General features: G+C 45.3%; 1 long non-coding RNA gene across 1 annotated transcript in view; it reads right to left on the bottom strand.

The window, feature by feature from the left end:
* The window catches only part of LOC135328327 (uncharacterized), an 88,094-nt gene that overhangs the window by 63,176 nt on the left and 1,517 nt on the right, over positions 1 to 23,401 (bottom strand). The window contains exon 2 of the long non-coding RNA XR_010389169.1: positions 21,797 to 21,952. This is a non-coding gene — a long non-coding RNA (uncharacterized LOC135328327). The remainder of the gene's footprint in view (positions 1 to 21,796; positions 21,953 to 23,401) is intronic.

Genomic DNA, 23,401 nt, shown 5'->3' with positions numbered 1-23,401 from the left:
AAAAACAGTGATCTAGAGATTATGCAGGTGAGGCTTATATGCCACAGTCAGGGATTAAATAGGCCTGGTTCTTTATCCAGATAAATTATGTATCCAGCTGCAAGTCCGAGTGGCATTTCAGCTCTCTGGAAATCAAGACACCCTGGTTCTGTTCCCAGCTCTGCCAATGCCTCACCCCAAGGCCCTGAGAAGGTCACCCTTGGCTTAAATTTGGGTGGGCAAACCTGCTGTTGAACGATGTCTCACTTTGTGAGCAATTCAGCATGAATAATCTGGGAAAGGGACTGATCCACCTGTAAAGTCACTATGCTTATCTGCACTGTTACGAGGCAGAGACTGTTAAACTGACTTGGTAAATTACCTCTTCTAATGATTTAAAGGAGAGCTATAAAAACCCTGTTATCAAAATGCTTGGTGGGCTGCAGGGAGATCAGTTTGCAGATGTACATGGTGATTCATGTGACACTGCTCAGCTACGCCTGCAGGCTGACAGGATCTCCCTTCTTCAGAGGGTTTTGGAGGAGAAATGCACAAAAGAGCACGAGGAGATCAGGTGCTCTGGCAGAAAGGCTCTGGATGGACCCCAGGGAAATGTAACTCCATCTGCTGCGTATATCAGAATTGCAGCATAAGTGCAGTGGGAAGGGGCCTCTGGAGGTCTCCAGTTCAACTTCCTTCTCTAAGCTGTGACATCTTTTAACTTATCAGGTTGACCAGAGCCATGTCCAGCTGAGTACTGAATATCTGCAAAGACAGAGACTCCACAGGCTCTCTGTTCCCCTTTTCCTATGCTTGACCACCCTTACAGTGGTGAAATTTTTCCTTGCATCTAATTGCAACTGGTTGTTGCCTCTTGTTCTTTTCTGTGCACCTCTAAGATGAATCTGGCTCCGTCTTCTCTATAACTTTCCTTTAGGTGGCAGTAATTAGACAAAATTAGATCCACCTTTCACCTTCTTTCTCCAGGCTGAACAAACCCAACTCTCTCAGCCTGTCCTCATACACCTCGTGCTCCAGCCCCTGACCATCTTGATGGTCTCTACTAGACTTGCTCCAGTTCGTCAAAGTCTGTCTTGTCCCAGGAAACAATCTAAGAGCACAGCATCCAGATGTGGTCTCACAAGTACTGAACAGAGAGAAAGAATCCTTTCCCTCAACCTGCTGCTTATGCTCTTGCTTATGCATCCCACTGTGTGGCTGGCCTTCATCGCCATGAGGATGCACTGCTGGCTCCTGTTCAACTTGATGTCCACCAGGACCCCAGGGCCTTTTCTGCAAAGTGGCTTTCCAGTCATTCAGTCCCCTGACTGTCCTGTTGCATGGGGTTATCCCACCCCATGTGCTTGCATTTTGTCCTTTTTGATCTTCATGAGGTGAAAAACAGTACCAACTCCAGAGGAATATCACTTGTGATTCATGCCAGCTGGACCTTGAACCATTGACCACTATACTTTGAGCCCAAAAGTGCGGCCATTTTTACCTGCCTTGCGGCTAGGGACTTTTGGTGCTCCCAAAAGCACTGTCAAACCCAAATCTACAATGCCGCTGCCAGCATAACTCCCTGGGAAGGACAACCCCTCCCCCCCCCGACATCATTTCTATCCACCCCTTCCCCAAATAATTACTCCTGTCTCTTCTCTCTTCCCTCATCACCTTCTGCAATTCCTTGTTCAGCAAAACACCCTTTATTTCACACCCTGAACCTCACAACCTCAGACTACTGTGAGACAAAGGCAGAACCAAGCCACACCCAGGGATGTGACTCCTTATCTCAGGACTTTTTCAGTACCACTGGCCCCCAGCTGAGACACAGCAGAAAGTTACAAAATTCAGATTATCACACACTGTTTTTATCCCTAATGCTTCTCACCCCTGACTTTTGGTGGATCAAAATTCTCCCAGTGTGGCCCTGAACTAATGGCACAATTCCTCTAGCTGAAGAAATCCTTACTCTTCCTCTACCAATTTGTGATCTCTCATTTTGAGCTGGCTTTCAATCAGCAAGGGGAATGTTGGCCAGGCTTTGAAATACACAGCTGTATTACACATGTGCAATCCACAACTTCGATGACCCCTCACAGCTCCCAGAGGATGGGGTGCTGGGCTTGTTCGCATGAGCTACAGGGATCTGGAGCATCTCCCTCTGGTTGTTCTGAATACAGATCTTTTTGACAGCTATCTAAATTAGCTCTCCAACATATGGAGAGGTTATGAAAAGCTGGTATTTGGTGTGTGTCTAGAAATAAGTGGCCTTCACGTAACGAAGTCCAGTCCACCTGATGGTATTTACTCTCAGGACTGAGATGTGAAGCAGATGGAGAAAAAAAGGAAGGGGAAAAAAAGGAAAGTAAGAGAGAAAATATGTCTGCTCAGCTCTTCTCTGGGCTTCTTTCTTTTGAATTTGAATGGAGGAGGATTTCATTCTCTGCAGTATCCTAACTTTGGTGTCTGGAGTGGGTGGGAGAAGATCTGCAGGATTAGAGAACTCCAAAGCAAACTGCAAGTTTTGGAAAGAGTCTACTAATTGCAATTAGAAATGGAGGTGGATTTGCGTGCCCTGGAGACAGGCTTTTGGGACAGGTGAGTAGCCCAGGCCACATGAATGTGTGGCATGGCCAGAAGTTCCTCGTGTGGCTCTTCCTGAGCTGTCCCTCCACACGTTCTTGCAGTTCCTCCTTGGCAGGGCCCTGTCATTGCTGCTCTGGTGCTCTCTGAGAATGTGTCTCTACTTTCTCCTTCCCTGGTTTTGCTTCTGTTTAAGAAAAGAAAAGCTTTGTTTTGCTGATTTTTTTTATATGGCCTAATAAAACTCCAGATAATGACAAACAAGTGAGCAAGACTTCTGGCACTAGCAAACAAGATCTAATCTGTCAGCACGTGGGTGGATTGTGCAGGATGGTGCTGGCTGCATTCTCTTAAGGTGGTTCCTTGGATGACCAGGAGCTGCTTAAAATAAAGCAGCTGTGAATCCAGAATTTTATTCAGTGCTGAAATACAGTGGCTAGTCCAGAATGTGTTGCTTTTTGCGGAGTCTCGGATCTGACACGCTGTATCTGTACTAGTCACTCAAGCAATGCCTGGAAAGCAAACGTCCAGACATGTAAATTGCCAGCGCCAGAGCCAGCAGACCAACTTCCAAGCAGTTCTTGGGAACAGATTAGGGGTCCAGGGAGTTGAATCATATGGAGGAGGCCAGATGTCACCAGTTGGTGTTGCAGCCAGAGAACAGGCCTTGGTCCAGGTTAGTTTACTGATACACACAGCCACAATGCACAGGCAGACCCAGAAAATGCAGAAAGTCTTAGATGGGCCTTCAGTTTGATCCAGTACCACTGCTTCCTTGTCCAGACTCCTTTCCCCAGCACCAGCAGAGACTCAGGTGCTGTGTCTCTGCCCATTTCTGGGAATGACTCCCCTGTAACACCCAGCCCTGCACAAGCACCCATGTCAGCTAGCAAGGAGCTGTATAAGTCACCTTGTGAGCTAGGAAGTGGCAGTGGCTGCTCTTTTCCAGGTCCTGTTGAATCTCTTTGCCTCCTGCTGATCCAGACTGTGTGCTGGGGTAGGTGGGTATCCAGCTTAGCTCGCACTTCGGTACCGCAACACTGCAGCTGTGTCATAGCAAAGACAAGCTGTATTAAAGCAATGGAACACACCAGGGTAGGAGAAAGGATGTTCGTTCTCATTTTAGAAGCAAAGAAAAAGTTGGGAGAGATAAAGTGACTTGCTCAGTGCCACACAGATAAGCAGTAACAAAAACAGGGATGAACCCAGATCTCCTGTCTCCATCAACGATAAGACCCTGAAACAGGCTGGCTCTATCCGTCAGTGAATGTGCAGAAATAGAAAAATCCACAGTTAGGAGGAAGGGACAGAGGGTGCTTGTCAGTGAAAAGAGGTCCAGCATAAATAATCTGGCATGTGCGAGTAGGGACCTCAGAACTGCTGGTGAGCGCGAAGTGGCAGTGAGGACCCCAGAGCATCCCAGATAAAGGAAGGTGATTAGCATTTCCAGTCCTTCTCCTCTTGAAATGCTGAGCGTTCTTCCAGGCTTGGCAACATCTCCGAGCAACTGCTTGCAGGGATATGGCGACAATGCAACACCCCAAATACTCCTCACAGTGACTGGGCTGTGGTGTCTTTTAGCCATGCCCCAGCATTTCCCAATGCTCTCCCCAAAGGCTTTGCTGTCAAGGACGATGCCATGGCAAACATCATGACATGCAGGATTGGCAAGATATGGCCCAAGCACCATGCAATGGCTAACTGACCCCGTGCAGAGGGATGCTCCATCCCCGATACGTGGGGAGATGATTTGGAAAGCATGAGGGAGGAGGAAGCAGCCTGGGAGCAAGAACAGAGATAGGGATCCATGAGTCCGCCTGGGGAGAAAGTGGGACCTTCGGCTTATCCAAGGTCCAGAGGGAGGGACATGGACAGGCTGGCTTTGACTCCAGGGTGAGGCTTGGGGGTGAGACACCTCCAAGAGGGCAGAGAGCAGCCAGAGGAGCCAGAAAACAGGGGTAACGGTGACAAGGGAGCCACCCAGAAGCCCCGTGGGAGCAAGGGGAAGCTGGAAACCACAACCAAGGAGCCAAGGCTTTGGCTGGGAGGGAGGGCTGTGGGCGAGTTCGGCAGAGGACTTTGGCAGGAGGATGGGCACGAATGCGGCAGGCTCTTTGCAGCTCTCAGGGGAGAGAGGGGTTGTGCCAGCCCCAGCCCTGCCTTCTGCACAGCCAGAAACTGGGAAGCTCCTGTGAATGAAAGCAACAACAAGGGAATGGCCACAGAGAGACTGACGTCCTGGAGCATCCCCAGGGACCAGCTTGGAGCGCATGGGACTGGAAGAGTCAGGTGCTGAGAGAAATCTCTCTCTGCCTCAAGAGAGATTTTTCGCCTTGACACAGAAAGCAGAGATCTGCAGGGCTGAGCACAGCCAGGCTTCCCTGCACAGATCAGATCTGCCCATATTTCACTAGAGCTTTAATATGAGCTCTTCCCAGCCACAGCAGGGGGAAACCCTCTGCTCTCCCTGCTCCACACAGAAGCACTCCATGCCCCCAAAAATTACAAGCTAGCATTTCAAGCCCTGGCGTAGACATGATCTGTGCAGGGCTCACTTGAGGGAGCGAACAGCCCAGGCACGCTCAGTTTCTCAGACCTCTGCTTCCCACTGCATCAAAGAACAGAGGATGTAAATGACAGTCCACAGTATCCCAGGCACAGGAGAGGCTGCGCTCCTAACCTGATTTGTCCAGCTCCACTGATGCTCCATATGAAAATAACCTTCACATACTCCCACCTGAGCATTATGGAAGCTCGTTTTTCTGGGTCTTGTTTTGCAGGACCCCGGAGGGCCCTGTTCCCCCCAGATGAAGAGGGTACCAGTATGAAACCACGTCTCACATCTGCAGGTACACAGCGTGGATGCACCCAAGGGTTACCACAGCCCAAGGTGACATCTAGGCTGTTAAGGCATCTATGGCGCAGCCATGGGCATCCATGTTCCCCGGGAACTCAGTGGGCAGGCATCACGAGCCCAGGGTTTCAGAGCAAATGCTGCCCTGGGCAGTTTGGCCAGTGCAGACAGAGCTGTAACCAGGGACTGCTCAGGTGCTGAAGAGCTGGGAGCAAATGGACTCCTGCAATACCCTTCCATGGCAGGTTTTATCGCCCCCATTTTGCATGTGGGGAAACTGAGGCACGTGGAGTTCAGACGGACTTCAGGCAAACTGCAGCAGCTGTCAGAACGAGATAAGCCCCTTCTCTTATGCCTCCCAGCCTCCCTGCTCAAGTCCTTTAAAAATCTGGGGGTAGATTTATAAAGGTTTTAGGCACCTACAGATGAAAATAGGGTCCCATGGGGATTTCCATAGGTGCCTCAGGGTGATTAAGCACCTTTTCAGTATCTGGTTCTTTACTTCCTTGTGTTTCAGAAGAAGCAAGGAGGAGCAATCACACTGTCTTTCACTTTGTCTTGCCTTTCCTTGCTCTGTGCTTTGTCTGTGGGAGTTTGTACAGCTCCTAGCACCAAGGACGAAGACACAATCATCTCACTGCAAGACCCGCTGCAGCATGGAGATCATCACACTTCAGCAGCTTCAAAAGGCAGTGACCACAGGATGGCAGCAAAATCCATCTCTGGGGAAATCTCCAGACCATCCTTTCTTGCCTGGGTATTGCCGATGGCATTGGAGACTCAGGTACAGCAGCTGACAGTGCCACTACAAGGCGAGTCCTGAACCCACCCTGCAGCTGCTATGGGACAGGGCTGAGCAAAGGTAAAATGGCCTTTCCATGAATGCCTGCTGGGAACACAAATTCACTTTCAGCTCCACTTCTCAGGGTTATTCTTGCTTTTCTGTTGAAATGCAAATCCTAAAACAACAAATATATCCACAAAAAGATGCCAGTATATTTCTTTTTGGCCAAATCCTTCAGGGTTGGATGTTTTCTGGGGATGAGGAAGATGGATGGGTGGGCTGAACAATAAACCTGTTTGCAGACATTTTTTGCAAATACAAATATATATAAATATTGCAAGGCTTGAGATAAAGCTGTGAGATTCAGTTGTGCTGAGACTGCAACCTTCCAAGGGTGTCTCCCTCCAAGCACTAACCTCTGCCGATTGTACGAGATGAAGGGGATGAATATGCCATGCACAGAGGCAGGGAGAACAGGCTGTTCTGCTAAGAAATGTGGAGATCTCTGGATAATGAGTTGGCCTCATTTCCAGAAGGACTGCCAGGATGAAATGGGGTCTCTCCTCCACTTATTCATTTGAATTGTCTAGTTAAAACCTCTCCATCTGTGCCATTTCGAGATGAAAAAATTAAACAGAAAGAAAAAAAAACACACTTCAATTTTTCTCTCTGTAGGAATTCTGGATGAGCCCCACCACCAAGGTAAATCAGGGCTTTTTATGAGGGCTTTCTCGACCATCAGCTACTCAGTATTTTTCCCCTTGTTTCACTCATTTCTAGAGCAGACAAAAAAGTGCAGCAGGAAGGATAAGAAAACTACAGAGGTGTCTTTTTCTTTTAAGCAGGACATTTTGGGAACAAAACATTTAAAAAATGAACAAAGTAAACATTTTCTGCTTGACTTTTTTCCTTTTACACCTTATAAACAGCTATCTGTCTGCTCCACGCAGCTGTCATTGCTGAGTGTTTCCTTTCATTCACAGCATCTCTCAGAAAGAAGGGAAGGCAGAGAGCCCCCTTGAAGGGCTCCCAACCTGCTCTCAACCACAACGCAGGCACGGGTTTCTAGAAAGCTAACAGGCACAAAAACCAGACAGACGCACACTCACTACCAGTCTGCCAAGCTCACTGAATGCGAGACCTCCCTGACATGAAAGCTATGTGCTGGGCACACAGGAATAAACACTACAGAGAGACAAGAAGCGTTTGCTTGGGCCGGCCCAGGCACACAGCTTTCAGCTGGCCAGCAGCCCAGCAAGCTGGAGCAAGAGCAGAGCAAGCCACAGGCTCCCAAGTAGACATCCTCCACCCAACATCCACATGGTTGCTCTGGAAGAGAAGCTGTTCCTAGCTGTTCTGCTCAGTGTCTGCTACAAACCTAAACCGAGCTAATGCATGCCACCTTGAAGTTGCTGTTGTTGTCGGTCATGCTAGAAGAAAAAGCAGATGTTTCAACACTTTTCAAAGACCACGTGGTTTTCCAAACTCTGATGCATTTAAAGACAGCTCCAGAGTTTCATTCTGGCAATACTAAAAAGTTCTCATCTAAGGCATCAAACAGCCAAAAGCATGTTTTAAGCCAATTTGATGAGGACTGAAATGGAATGGCACCAAACTGTGGTACACTGTCAAAAAGAAATGAGGAAAGGCAAAAACTCTTCAGACACTGAAATTTCCTTTACATCAACACGTTCTTGGCTCTGGCAAAATTGCCTTTCCCAGCAGGAGCAGTTCTGCCACCTTTGATGATGCTGTTTCCTCTGCGCACCATTTTTTGACATTGCTTACAGCACTGTCACTGGGCTCTGCAAAGAGCCGGCGACATTTTGGCCTTACGTTTGCTTTCATACATCACCAATGTAGCCAGGGCAACAGGGAAGCTATCATTGCAGGCTATAGGAGAGGTTAGTAGTTTGGTAACCAATGGGAGGGATTTAAAGGCTGTTCTCAGCCCAAAGATTGACAGATCTGCATTTCAGTGTTTCCTCCATCCATTGCATCTATCTCAGAACAGGAGCAAAACTTCCTCCTTGTCCCTTCATCCATAATGGTTATTTAGCACCTCAGATTCACATATCTTAAAGCATTCACAGAGAGGGACAGGTTCTCCCTGCCCATCGCAATGTCCAGAAAAGGATGGTTTCAACATAATCATCTTTACCAGAAGACAGCTTGAAAGCCACTCTGCTGAGACTGGATGGCTTCACTGTATCACTTTGAGGGGCCAGTGAGTGTACAAATCAAATTTCTGCTTTTCCAATGTGAAGAGATCTCTTAGGACTGTAAGGTTAGGATTGAAGAGTCTAATAAGGGGAAAGAATTAAGCCCGCAATCACTTGGATTGATTTAAATTAGTTTTTTTCCTCTCGCTTTGATTAAAACAAGCTGATTTTCCTTTCCACCTGTGTTTCTTATGCAGGCAGAATTTCCATTAACTTCAGCTGATTTTTTTGTTTAACTTCATGAAGGTAAAACTTCATGGCATCCCTTCATTTGGTTGCCAGGAGTTTCCTTAGCACATTGCAACTCTTATGATATTAATTATAATATCACAGTGCTTTATATACCAGTCACCTCTATTATTAAATGGACCTACTGTGTGCCATTCTTCTATTATATTAAAGAACAATGACCTTCTTTATTCATTATAGAATTATAATGAATATTTATTACAGAATAGTGATCATACTGGGCTTATATTGTCCCCAGGAAGATTTAGATCAGACATTAAAGAAATCCTTACTGTGATAAGGACAGTGATGCACTGGAAGGGTTTGCAAGGGACGGGACAGGGCATGAGTCCCATTACTGGAGGCTTTCAAGCACAGAGACAAACAAATGTCAGGGATGAGGTGGGCAGAGCTGATCCTGATTTGGGGCAGATAGATGGGCTTCTGGCCATCCCCTGCATTCCTACTTTCTATGAATCTAGGAAATCTTCCAATAACTTCTACCACTAGACATCCAATAAAAGGAACAGTATTATGTTTAATAGCATAATTTTCAAGCTATGGTCAAATAATACAATGATTAAATCAAAGAGAAGACAATGAAACCTGGGCAGCCATCACTGCCCATCAATTCATTCTTCCAGCTCCGCGTTAATCACACAAAAGACACTACTTCTCCCCACCACCATTGCCTTGGTGGTTTCATTAATCTCCATACAACCCACCAGCAGCTATACTGAGCTCAGGTCTTCTGAGGCACAGTGTGAACACTTTGAGCCTGGTCTACAGCTGGAATAACACCCAGCAACAGGTTAGAGAGTACCTGAGGAACAGGTTCTGCTCACAGGCATGGATTTAGAGGAGAAGGTTATGGGAGCCCTTGGGTTAGTGGCATTCACTTTCCTGCTTCCCATATATGTTCACAGCCTTGGAGGCCCTTCTCAACCTACAGCAAGTATTCCCTTAAACCAGTTCAAAATCAATGATGCAAATCCAGGGAAGAAATGCCCTTTGAAGACACCAAAGCAGAGAGAACCTCCAACTGAAGGAAATCAAGGAAGCCCTAAGCTGCTGATTCCTGGAGGCAGAGGAAAGGTCTGCTGGTTCTCTTTCTCAAGGTATCTGCTTTTGGCCACTGGTATAGATAGAGCAAGGAGGGATTAGCAAGAAATATAACATAGGCCAAAATACTAGGGTGACTGCAATATGAGCCCGTGCTTGAATAGCAGGGCTATTCACTTGTCCCCACGCCAGCACTGACTCACGCCTGGCCAAAGGCCGGCCACGCTCAGCAAAAGGAGTTAACCCCAACTGGGATTCGACAGAGCCTCAACCACATAGCATGCTATTGATCTCTGTCATGCAGGGTCTCCATCTCTCCCTGTCTGATCCAGCCATCATGAGTCAACATCATTCAGGAACAAAGCTGGGAGGGGATAAATTCAGTGTGTTTTTCCTTGGCTACTGCTGTTTCTGCAAAATGGAACCACAAACATTGGTGTTTAAAATGAACTTATTCTGTCCGTTATTCATGTTCTGAAAGTTCCTGTTAGCCAGCTACAGTAGATAATTTGCCCCTGGCAAACAAAGCCTTCCATGCTATGGAAAATAATTCCCATCCATGAAGGAGATCTGTGGACAGGGAGAGGAGGAACAAATGTTTTCATAGTTTTGCCATGGAAAACAGCTTTTTGACAGAATGGGAATCTTCCCACATCCTCAAACAACATCAGTCTTTATCTCAAATTCAGGGTTTTCCACTGAAGAAAGAAAAAATGAGTTGAGCGTGGTTCCACTTCCAACCAGTAAAATAAATGTGTGTTTGATTTTTAGAAGTCTGTTAAAATGGAAACAAACTCCCAGTGCTAATGTTTTATACAGAAAAAAAAACCACTGTCACTGAATGTGAAATCTCGCCTTAGAGTGAATTAGTACTGCAGGACTCTGAAAGCAAAAATGAGTCCTAGATTCTGGTCCCTCTTTTCAGAGAGTTTATCTTATTCACTCACATGCAGATGCAGTCCTCACAGCATCAAATGATAGCCAGAAATTGCCATCCCAGCAGAACCTCCCCATAAGTTTCTGTACTTACACCAGCTAGAAGGCATGCTTTCCCAAAGAGCATGGAGCTGAGAGCTGGAGATGAACTGGGCAGCTTGAACTTTTATTTTGGGCAGGAGCATGAAACTCAGAAGCTGCTATCTCTTCTGTAGGAAACCAGAGCCCCTCTCCCACCCTGATTCCTGCATCCCCATGCACCTCTAACCAGAGGACCCACACGGTAAGGAGCCTGGAGCCTGGCTGTCAGAGAACTTCCTTAAGGGAACAGTTTGAACTTGGGCAGGTGGTCTCCCTCCTTGACTTGTAATACAAGCGGGTGTCTGCACCAGATTTTTTTTTTTCAACAAAGCAGCTACATCTGCCTCTTGCCAATGGTCTGATGATGTTGACGCCAGCCACGCTGACAGTGCCTGATGTGTTCCAGTAACATGGATCACAGCAGGATCTCTACACCCAATCTGCTTAGTTGCTGGATCCCAAATGGCGAAGGAGTCCAGCTGTTCTGAGCGAGGCATTTCTGTGCATGCCTAGAGGCAGACCTGATGGCACTGAGGGACTAGGAAATCAAGCCTCGGAGGTATGATAAGGTTTGGTGCCTGCTGTGTGGGATGGATTGGGATGGAAGAGAGGTCTGGACCAGAAGTGGGACACAGACCATCATATCTCAATTATGGCCTGTTTTAGGTACCTTTTTTTCCCAATGTTTGCTCAGAATGACCCTCCTTTTTCACTTGCACACACACACTGCTTCACACACCTCCCTGCCCCATCAAGCCAGACCTTCTGCTAGCTATCTCCAGCACCAAGTGACCAGTCACAGTAGGACAGTCCTCTCAGTGCTCAATGCAAGTTTCGAGCTAACATTAGCTCCCAGGCACTCCTTCAAACCCCATTTCTTGCAGGGCTTCTCACCTGCAAGCCTCTCTAATTCAATATGCAGCATTTTCAGTCACAGCACAATTCACATTCCTCCCCACCTAATCTCCACCCCGCCTGACCCTTCTGAGTGAGGTACGAGCAGCTGCACAGAGAGCAAAGCAATCACAGCGCAAGTGCTAGTGGAGCTGTAGCTTCCAGAGCATACACATCACCTTGGTGGGGAGCAGGGAAACAGCCTCACTGAGAGAAAGACTGATGGTACTGCCACCACAAAGACATTGTAAAGAGCAAGAGGCAGACGTGATAGGTTCAAGCAGCCAAGGCAAGGAGGAAGAAGTTCTGCAAGCACCTGGGAAAGGCCAGAGAAGCCCTCTTCAGGCACCAGTTATGATATGTAACTCTATTTCCATCTCCATCTCTTACCTCTTGGCATTTATTGGCACAATAAGCAACCTCGTTGTCCTCTTTGCATTTATCAGTAATGCAATCTGGCACAAAGTCCTTCAGCCCTTAGACAGGATGATTGTCATCATGGGCCTGGTGAACCTCTTACTCTGTTGCTACAAAGAGATCCCAGCACTTCTGTCCTATGCCAGCACCAGAAGTTTTGGTGAGATGGGATGCCGAATCCTCCTCTACACATATCACATGCTAAGGCTGAACAGCATCTGGTCAGTGGAGAATCTGAGTTTTCTCCACCTGATAAAGATCCTGAGACCTAATCACTATTAGTCCAAGTTCATCTACAGGCACCAAGGGCAGTATGTGAGCAGCATCCTTGCCAGCTGCTGGATCTTCAGTATCAGCTTTCAAATCCCTTACCTTCAGTACAACAAAACAGCAGAGAAGACGAGTAACAAGACCATTGTGTGCTTGGCTACTACAAGTACTTTGGGGAGTTTCATCATGAAGTCCACCACCTAGGCATCTGTCAGGTGGATCTCGTCTTCACCATCCTTGTGATAGTCCTGAACAGCTTTATCATTGACCTCCTCTGGAAGCAAAGAACAAAGATAAGTGCTGCCTCAACCACAGAGAGCACCTGGAATAAGCACACGGCTCAAGCAATCAAGATTGTGCTCTTGTTGCTCTCCATTTACATTGTCTGCTGGCTCTCCAACGACATAGTCAGGATTGCTGTTGTTTCAGAACATCTCAAGCCTGACTTTGAGAACAGCATCCTTAGTGGTCTCTACTGACTGTTGTCCTGTATCTATTATTCATCCAGTTTTTATATCCTTGTGCTTGGCTACAGGAAAGTCAGACAATACCTCACCAAAGCCTGCTGGTACCTGAGATGTAAAAAACCTACCATTCTTCAGAGTGTGGAGTTGTAACCTCCCAAAATTGTGGGTTCTCCAACTTTCCAGGCAGAACAGCGCACCTCCCATGACAGATTTCTTCAGGCATTTAAAATAAACTTCTGCCAGCTTTCTGGAAAAGTCTCTTGGATGATGCTTAAAATTCAGGAGGTTCCCATCTTTCTTCTTGTACCTTATGATAACATTCACTGTGGGGAAGTGTCAACCAGATGAGGGAACTAATCAGAAAATATATCTACAAGACATCAAACAATGGATTCACCACAGAGATGCGTCACAGAAAATATCCTACAGAAAGCTTATTTCAAAAGGCAAAGCAGCAGGTAAACATTTGCCTTCAGCTGGATGAAAGCAAATGGAAATACTCTCATCATCACCAGTCAGTGACAGCACATATCAAACAAGAGATCAAGTACACACATGCCCTTAAGGACTTGATACTTCTTAAAACTATGACAGGGGAAGCAGGTATTCTTTAGGATTGTCATTGGCAGGCGAGTGTTTCCACTTCCACAATAGCTCACTGAGAAAGAAAAACAGAAACAAAAAAACCCTCTGAAAGCCCAGCTACTACATGAACATGTGAAGGCATCAGAACTATTACCGATTCTGGAAAAAAATACTGCAAGATTGTCCAGATCTTGATTTTGTGAAGATGAGAATACAACCAGTCAACAAAGCTACACTTCAGAAGTTAATGGCTGCCATCACAAACATTTCTTTCTGAACGAAACAGAAATCATGAAGTTGCAATGCCAGGGGTACTTTTTCTTGTGTCAGATCATTCCACATGTAATAGAGCTGACTAAAAAAAGTAAAAAAAAAAAAAAAAAAAAAAAAAAAAAAAAAAAAGCCTAACCCTCACGTATCTTTCTCTTCTGGACTTTGAGAAGGGGTTCAGAAATAAAAAAGGGAAAACTTCATGTGTGTCATTCTCTTTTTTGTTTCCATTATTATTTTGATTTGACTGATGTGATTGCAAATGATCAAATGTCAGCTAACATGCTGAAAGACGGTGCCTTTCTCCTAGTCCTGCCTAAAAGCTTCTTTCTGCCATTGTGCTCCCCCTCAAAGGGGGCAATGGCTTTAACACAAAAATAAACCTGTACAGCTTAATCTTTCCTTGGGTCTTTGGGGTCTCGTCTTGTCTGTCTTCTATATACAACCCTGCCAAACGTCTGTATATACGCACCTTTGCATCTGTTGGTAAACAACTCGACTCACTTTCAGTGATCAGATAATCTCTCTTATTTTTGGCTCATGTAGGGCTAAACTGATGCAAGAGCAGTTCACAAGACTGCAAAATCTCCTGACATCTCCAAACCTGAGCCCTTCACACCAACACTTTCTTAAACTCCGAAATTGCCCTCTAACTGGTATACAGCTTCAAGATGTAACCTCTGAAATCCCACCTAGACACACACACACATTAACCTACTAAGAAGGCATTTGGGCCTGTGCAATTGGATGATTATATTAACAATTAAGTCTTGTACAGTCTTAGTTCCAAGCCTATGGGTCTAAGCTTTTCAATATTATAAGTGAGGTGCCATTTTGGGGTGTTTCTCTGGTGTAACAGCCTGCTGCAACCCAGGGAGGATGCTAACTGCCTGGGGCATATGAAGAAATGCTAAAGAAGGGATGGGCTATGCAGAAGTGGCCCCAAAGGCTGAACGTGGCTTGGGGACTGGCAATAGGACCCCATCTTTCTAAAAGCCAGCATGCTGTCTTCCAAGGATGGTAGTGTCTCATGTGAAGGACCACCCTTAGGTATGTTTCCAGCTCCACTCTTTACAAAAAGTCAGTGTTGCCCTGTGTAATTCCCATTTAAGAACAGAAGCTCCCAGCTCCTTTAACAAAGATCTTTCCTTCCTTAACCATGTGTCTTTTGTGGTGAAACCCACACCTTAATCTAGTCCAGGACCTAGCCTCATATACCACTTTTTCTCTAGTTATTCGATTTCAGCTTGCAGATGAAATCCAGCGTGTACCTCTTGTGGTGTGACTGGTTTTCTCTCTCTTTCCAAGGGGTCCAGTTCTCCTTCTTTTCCTTTAGGGTCTGCAGCCCGAAGCAAAGAGCATCTCAGAACACCTCAATCTCTGCTGGAGACAGATCCCTGCAAAAAGGGCTTTTGGGCCTGCTCTTCAGTGATGAAGTGTGCCTGGGTTTCCCTGCCCTTGTTTTAGAGACTCCAGGCTTTCTACCCTCTGGGGCTATGACAAAAGTCCTTGAGCTCTCTGATGTCACCACGGACTAGCTCAGAAAACCTGGGCCTCTCCTGAGCAGGGAATGATTTCTTGAAGAATTAGATGTCAATACCAAGAGGCTCACTGGAAGGAATCCAGCATCCATACACTCTGCTCAGCATCCAACCTGCAGATTGCCATCCCCCCAATAATCCTGCCAACACCCTTCATAACAATGCACACTGCACATGTAAAATGCACAGAGGCAGCAAAATATTCCTGGTAGCCCCTGCCAAAGGCCAAATACCAGTCCTGCTCTCTTCCCACCCATGGGATGCAAGCTGCCTTATCCTGGCTGTCCCCTGCAGTCCACGGCCCTGTGTAAACCCCAATAACTTGCCCCTACAACCCACTTTGGGTCTACATCACCATTAGTGAAACAAAATGTTCTAGAGAGTGATAGAAGTTTTCCTGATTTTTACTGCAAGTTCCCTTCCAGGAATGGAAAGAGGGCAATACTTGGAGAAAAACTGAAGAAGAGAATTGGTTTTTGCTGCAAAGCCTTCTACACAGCTTTTAAAATGATCCCTGGAAATGTGCTGTGCTGGCTGTTGAAGAAAGCAAAGCACTAGATTATGTGCGTCTTGAGCCTAATCCAGTCTGACAATCCTTATGCTCTTACATTCCCCCATTTATCCACAGATCAGGTACAACAGAGACAGCTGCTGCGTTCATTTTCCCCACGCTGCCCAATTAATACTAGCTAGGAGCACCACTTGTTGGAGAGAGACGGCAATTCAGTTGAGACATGTAAAACATGAGATGAAGGCAGAAGCAGCGAGCTCCCGGTAACTCCCGATCCTGCTGGACTCCTACTAAGTGCTTTGGTTTTAGGGATTATTTTATTTAAATAAAGACACTCCCTGTCTTCTCCTGCTCTCCTCCAACTCCCTCCAGCAAAATAATCTATTTGGAGTAGCTCCAGGGAGATCAAAGCATCCTTCCTGCTCTAAGAGTTATCCATGATCTCCACACAATTCAAGTTGAAAAGGAAATACCCCATGTGGGTAATGCAGTTTGCTTAGCTCTTGGCCAGCCATCAGCAAGGAGCTGCTGAAGATGAACAGTGTTATTTCAAAGCCAGATAAGGAGACTGCGCATACTCTGTTCAAGCTGATCTATTCTTGTACATGCAATTCCTTGTGTTTTATTTCATGGACATTTGTGGAATGACAGAAAAATTTAGGTTGGAAGGGACCTCTGGAAGCACATAGTCCAACCTATCACCTATAGCAGGTCCAACTTCAAAGTTAGCTCAGGATGCCCATAGCCTTATGCAGCTGAGTTTTGAGCATCTCCAAGGCAGGCAGGCAGTTCCCCCAACTCTCTGGGCCTGTGGTCTGGTGTTTCTCTAACCTTACAGTGAAATCTTTGTTATATCTCTGTCCCTTGCTGTAGCTTGCGCCTGTTGCTTCTTGTCCTTTTATTGTACACCTCTGAGTCATCTCTGCCTTCTCTGTATCCCTCATTAAGTAGCTGAAAACAGCAATTGGATCTCATTCAGCCTTCTCTTCTCCAGGCTGAAAAAAAAGTCAGCTCCCTCAGCCTCCTCACCATTTTCAGCAGCACATTTATATGGTGCTAAGTACAAGGCAAGACCTCATTTGGCCACATCATTCATATTTAAGACTGAAAGAAAGACAGAAGCATGAAGAAGTGCAGAGAAGGCTGGCATTACCAAGGTAGGAAGCAAGAAGACCTGGGCTGAAGAAGTCTGAAATGGAGATGAACGCAAGCAGACAACCACTATACTGTTGGGTTGAGTTTAATTTCTGTGCAGCTCCAACTTCTGAGGCTGACAGTTGCCCTCAAGCTGACAGACCTAGTTTGGCCCCTAGTTTGGGGGCCTATGTCTGGAAGATGGTGATGCCAGATTACCTTACACTTCAGTTTTTTTCCAGTATTTTCTAAGGCTGTTGTTTCACAGACACTTTTTTGGGTGATAAAAAGATTATCCAAAGCCAGGATCTGTCCTGGGATGGACCCTGTCCCATTTCACCATGTGGGACAGCACAGGTGAAAGGATAGTAAGACTGTTGCCCCAGAGACAGGATCTGGGAGAACCACGGTTTAGCCACTAGCCAAAACAAAGCAAAAATGGCTTCTCATGTGTTATAAACAAGACAGGAAATTCACGCTATGACTCAACCTGCTAATGCTGAAACGAAGATGTTAAATGGTGAGCAACTTGCACATTAAGTGGAGTTTGCAATCCAGCTAAACGCACTTGATTTAAGTAACTTGGCTAGAAAAACATATTTTCATAGCTAAAGTCTTACCTCAAACAGCAATCACATTAAATTTGCAAATTCCCATCAGTCCCTGCAGACAACCTAACAGTGCTGTCGCTGCATCACAGCAACTGCACCCCACTGAGCAGGGTTACACACAGTAAAGGTCAGGGCAGGTTGTCAGTCTTTTCTTTTTACCCACATGCAGCAAAGAAACTAAACCACATTTTGACAGCTCTGGTTTTCTTTTCCCTTCATGTTGGTGGATATGCCAAGATATAAGAACAGTTCTTTATAATTTCCATCCCTGTGCTGGAGGGCCTGACCATCAAGCTCTTCGTTGTTTCTTGTGTGTTGTCAGCTGAGTCACAGACTTTGTTGCCCATTTATTTCAAATGGAGATGACTGCCCTGAGAACAAGATAGCTTTTGTAATTAAATGGGTTTTAATGGAAACAAGGGAAGGGATAGATGAAATTAAACTGGGGCTGCAGTGACAGACTTCTTAACTAATGCCTTCTAAAGTGGTTACAATTTACATTTTGAAAAGATACAGAAAGCTCATTAAGGCTTTAGACAAACAGCTCGGTAGGCCAGACTGAAGAGGAGGGCTGTGCAATTGTAGCAGCACTATATGGAAAAGATATCCAGAACGATAGCAACTACCGGCCATTAATAACACCGCTATTTATATAATGAGTGTCCTCCCCAGTACTTTGGGAAGAAAGTCAATATTTTTATTTCTGATTTTCAACTACAAAATCTTAGGCACAGAAAAGTAAGTTGTCCAATGCCAGGACTAAACTTGGATTACCTACACAACACTAGTCAAGAATAACACAGCAAAATGGTTTTCAGAAGAAAATGCATGTCTAGAAGAACCAGTCTGGTTTCTAGAAATGCCTCCTTCTCCAAGAAACTTTGATTAGGAACTACCTTGTATAATTTATAGCCAAAAGAGATGAAGAAAACAATGCAGATAAAGTTTTAGAAAGACACACACACACACGCAGTCACAGCCACCTGGACCAGACCAGGCAGGCAGCTAGCGCATTACCTAGGGACAGCCCTTGCATGAAATCAGACAAGGCCAAGGAACGGACATACAAATACATATATCTTGTAGAGTTTCACTGTTCATCAAAGAGCCTTTGAAAGGTTTTGGTTTTGCCTCAGCACACATCAGGAAATTTCTGTGAACCACTTCTCACCCACACTGTTCTTGCATCCTGACCCAGCACCCTGTTTGCTGGGCTCCACTGTGTGGGGCTGAGTCATCCCTTAAAGGTAAATCACCACCTCTGTGGCTATGCGGGAGGAAAGCCTCTGAATTTCAATGTTAGGGATTTCACTTTTGCAACATTTTTCCTTTAATCCCCCATTAGCACAGCAGTCTCCACCTCCCAATACTCCTGAAGATGTGCTCAAAGAAATTTTTACCCTCACTGGATTTCTCTTAGATTTATAGCTCTGCTGGCATTGTTTCAGATCTCCCCTCAGCTTTTAAGCCAAAGGGGCCACCACTATTTTATAGCTTATAACTGTGATCACCTGAATTCCTCCGGGTAAAGAAAAATAAGGGCGAGATAAGCACGATATCCTACCTAGAGCGGTGTTTCTCAGATAACTTCCAACAGTACTCTGTTCAGCCTAATCACAGCAGGACCACAAAGTTTTGCTTGCATTTAGCAGCAACCAGAATATACTGGGTGCAAACAGAAGAGAAATCCAAGGCTGCAGTTCTGCTCTGGCGGCAGAGCCCTGCCAAATTGGCCCCTGAGCATATTTTCGGGTAACTCTAGAGCAAGAGATTGATGCAGGCAGAACCTAGTTTTCCTTTGTCTTGTTTTCACACAGCTTCTAAAACTTTGCAGTTCTGCTATCAAAACCTAAGACTTTGCCCTGATGGAGTATACCTGTTACTTTTATTTATTTTTTTCTGTTTAACATAAATTTAAAAGTTAAGCAACTCTAAATTATGTTATTTCTCTTGAAATAAAAAAATCAAGTCCAACAGTCAGAACAGACAAGCATAGTCTCAACAGACCAAGACAGCTCCACAAGCCCAGAGGGTGAGAGCTTTTTCAACTCACAAGGGAGCTGAGGCTCTTTACATATTTTGGGGAGGTGCTGAGCAATTACATGGTGCACACATGACAGAAGTTCACCTCTGCATGGAAGACTGTGAGCCCACTGTCCTGGAACTAAAAAATTCATCCCCAGTTCTTTATGTTTATGCAACAACTCTGGCACAGTGGACACCTCCCAGAGTCTGATCCTGTAACTCACCAAGTGCTTCCTGGTAGCTGCTGAATACCTTTTGTACCTACTGGCACAAAGGAGTGAGTCCAGAAACACTTCTGTTCATTAGCACATTTCCAGACCAGTATTTGGGTGAATAAAAGAGGTCCGCATCCAAGTGGCAGGGAGCAGGTACACACAGCACTTGCCTTATTCCACCCTGTAAATCTATTCTTTACAGGCAGGTTACATCTATACTGTAAATTCAGACATGCCCAAGCACTGGAAACTAATTATCCCCGAGGGTAATTTATTAGAAAGTTCCCTGGAATGAATTTGGGCCATGCCAATTCACATTTTCCTAGATTTTTCAGCACACAAAACAGTCCAAGAACAACTCCCAACAGGCAGTTTGCATCCAGCCACCCTCTTCTGGAAGGCAAGACAGTTTACAAGCATGGAAGAGGGCCGTTTTGTGCCAGTTGGCCACAGGGCCCAGGATTCATTTAGTTCCTGGATGCACTTAGTTTATTAGCACAAATGAAGCTGAACTGCCTCTACTTAGAGTCTCATTACCGGACATCAATACATGGCGCCACTGTACACTTACTGAATCACACACTCCGGGACTGCATTGCCAGCTGGATTAATGGACATTGCTATTATGGCAAAGTGGTGATCACTCACTCAAGTACATAATTTCTATATACAATGAGGCTTTTTTTTCCTAGGAAAATGTGCCATTTGACTTTTTGTCAAAATAAAGAATAATTTGAAAGGCCATGTATTTACACACAAAAATGCCTGTATCGGGATCAGACACTGCTCCCCAGTGAGCTGGGGGAATCGCTTGAGTTTGCAAGTCCTGAACTACTATGATCCCACTGTTGTGCGATATTTGCAGGACCGAGTGGGATGAGTTATTCTCCAACAGGTGGTCCTTCAACTCAGTAACACCCACCTCACATCACAACCCTCGAGTAACCCTATCGTGTCACACACATTTTCCCAGTTTCTTGGCAGCAAGTCAACTTCAAAATTCTTTGAAATCTACCTGGTGAATTAAAGAAACCAGAGGGAGCTTTCCAGATCTAAATTATGAAAAATATAAGAGACATCTGAGAAATATAGCCCAAGGGATGTAAAATATTAAAAGATAAGTCATGTTTCTAAAGATGACCCAGGTGTGATAACCAACTGAACTGAGCATCCAGTATTCCGTAATTCATCTTCTCTAGATTTTAAGCTGTTTCTACACGGCATAATGGTGACACCTACAGGGAAAACTAATCTTCTGCCACTGCAACCTAGAGAGGGTTGGATGACATTACATCATTAACGTTATCTTAATGACATTATTAAAGGCTGCAGGGACTGTGCCGGCAAATAAAATACACACCACGCGCACAAATAAGCACTGGCTGCAGACCAAAGTCATTAGTTGGATGATGACAAAACAGAATCTGAGAGCTATCAACTCTCTCTACATCTGCCATAGCGGTGCTACCAAGCAAAGCACAAATGATCACAAAGTTAAGCAAAAAAAAAAAAAAAAAAAAAAAAATTACAGCAATAATGATTCTTCTCAGATACACCTTTCCAGCTTTTGCTTGGTATATGCCACTGTGTGCCTACAGGACAAGGCTAACATGCTCCCAGACTGCCATGAGACATCTGGGACTGAGTTATATGGAGAATACCTCCAAATGCAGGCAGGCTCAGGAAAACGCAACTCCCCATAGTTTCCCACTCTGTCAGCAAGGAGCTCAGTACAAGATGGACCATGCTCCAAAATCTCACACTTAGCCTGTGTCCGCTTACTGCTTTCTCGGTAGAGTTTCAGTACTGACTTGAAGAGCTAACAGGTACCTCATGCAGGACTACAGAGAGCAAAGGTCATTCAAACATCAAATTTAAGAGGCCATATTTGTTAGGATATTTAGGATGATCTCTAATCGGCGTTAGTGAAATATATATAAAAAGTTAAATGTTTGAAAGATAAAATAACTAAAAACATTGTTTTTAAATCACCAGAGTCACCATTTTTCAAGTACGAAGCCAAAGACGTGAAAAACAGACATTTTTCATTCATATAGGTTTTTATTTTTAAAACCACCCCTGACCACTACACACAATGTGAAATAACCATTATCTGAACTGTACCTTGATTCAATGATGAGGAAAGTTTCAGTTCATACTTTTTCTAATTATGTACAGGTGCAATTTTCCTTGTTACTGCAACAATCTTGTTTCTGGTAACTCTCCAAAAGTTACCAGTGGACATGTCCTTTCTGACCACACAGCAAGTAACAGACTAACCTGGTAAGACAGAAACAGAATACAGTCAATAAAGTTTGAGTAAAGCATGAACAAAGGGGTATTGTCACTGTTTCTCAAAATGACCTTTGAAAGATTATTATTTAAAGAACTCCATAATAAAGCTTTGATCTACAGCTCAGTTCCTTTCTGAGACCTTCCCACTGAGTCACTAGTTCTACACTGCTAAAATTTACCAAATTTCTTTGTAGAAGCTGGTTGTTCTGCGGCAGACACATCTGAATTTGTCTCAAGTTCATGATGCTCCATATACAGACAGCTGTGCAGCGCACAGCAATGACTAATTAGCTAAAACAATTCTTTGATAATGTCTAGATGTCCAATTAGTCCAAAATCCACAAGCCTGATGGGGAAGCCAGTTTCACAGTTGCTCGTAGAGCAAGGTGTATGTTCAATGCAATATATTCTCCAATTTCCATTTTTATTAAAAAATTTCACTGCAAAAAAGTTCCCAAGTACAATCCTTTAAATAGCCACACTAAAGAGATCTCCTCTCCAAAGCAAGAAAGGGCTATACCAGTCAGAACATTATAACCACAGAACAAGTCAGAACCAGTAAAAACTAAAATATTTCCCTCCTCTCTCCCACAAGGGCTGGGGCTGAGCCCAATAAACTGTTTCAGATCTAACAGTGGGCAGCCATCCAAAGGGTGGCGGCGGCGGCGGGGGGGGGGGGGGGGGGGGGGGGAAGAGGTGTTCTCCACCCCCAGCTGCAAGTTCTTGCAAGCATCTTTTGTGCTGATACTTGCTCTGATCTGGCTAAAAAAAAAAAAAAAAAATCCAGCACATAAAAATGATGACTTCCCTGCTCTGACTGATTGCACACTCACAGAGCATTTCTATCAGCAAAAGGGAAGTCACAGGAGGCAGATCCTCCACTTGGCTGGACACCAGCATTAGATCAGCTTAAAGCAATTATTGATCTACAGCTGAGGGCTGCTTACCTTGCACTGGCTCTTAATAAACCAAGACAGCTTGTGAAGCTGGTAAAAAAAAATACCAGCTTTCTCTGGGCAGGTTTTCGTTATTTTGACCAAATTAAGCCAGCTCACTACGTTAGCAAACTTGGTGTCCAAAGCCAGCTGGAGGTCAGCATGGGGAAGCGGAACAGAGGCTCCCATGAGCAGACGCGCTGCCGCGGCACCTGCAGCCCACGTTAGCGGTGAGGGAAAACAGCTCAGCCAGCCCCACCACAGCCGTATTTAAGAGCGATTTCGCCTCTCGGCTTTTATTTATTTATTTATTTTTTAAAACTTCCACTTCAGGGAGGAGAAGCAGCTCAGACAAGTGTCCCGCATTAGCGATTTAAATTTTCTGGTGAAACGGGGCGGATCTAGGGCTCCCAACGCCTCCCTGTGCCAGCTGCACTAGCGCCGGGTCGTCACTGCCCCCTCCCCGCTGAGGCGGCGTCCGTTAACGGTCGTTGTTAAC

The sequence above is a fragment of the Dromaius novaehollandiae genome, chromosome 4 (genome assembly GCF_036370855.1).
Source record: "Dromaius novaehollandiae isolate bDroNov1 chromosome 4, bDroNov1.hap1, whole genome shotgun sequence".
Classification (NCBI taxonomy): Eukaryota; Metazoa; Chordata; class Aves; order Casuariiformes; family Dromaiidae; genus Dromaius; species Dromaius novaehollandiae.
The sequence above is the reverse complement of the archived record's forward strand: the minus strand, read 5'-3'. Positions and strand labels throughout refer to the sequence as shown.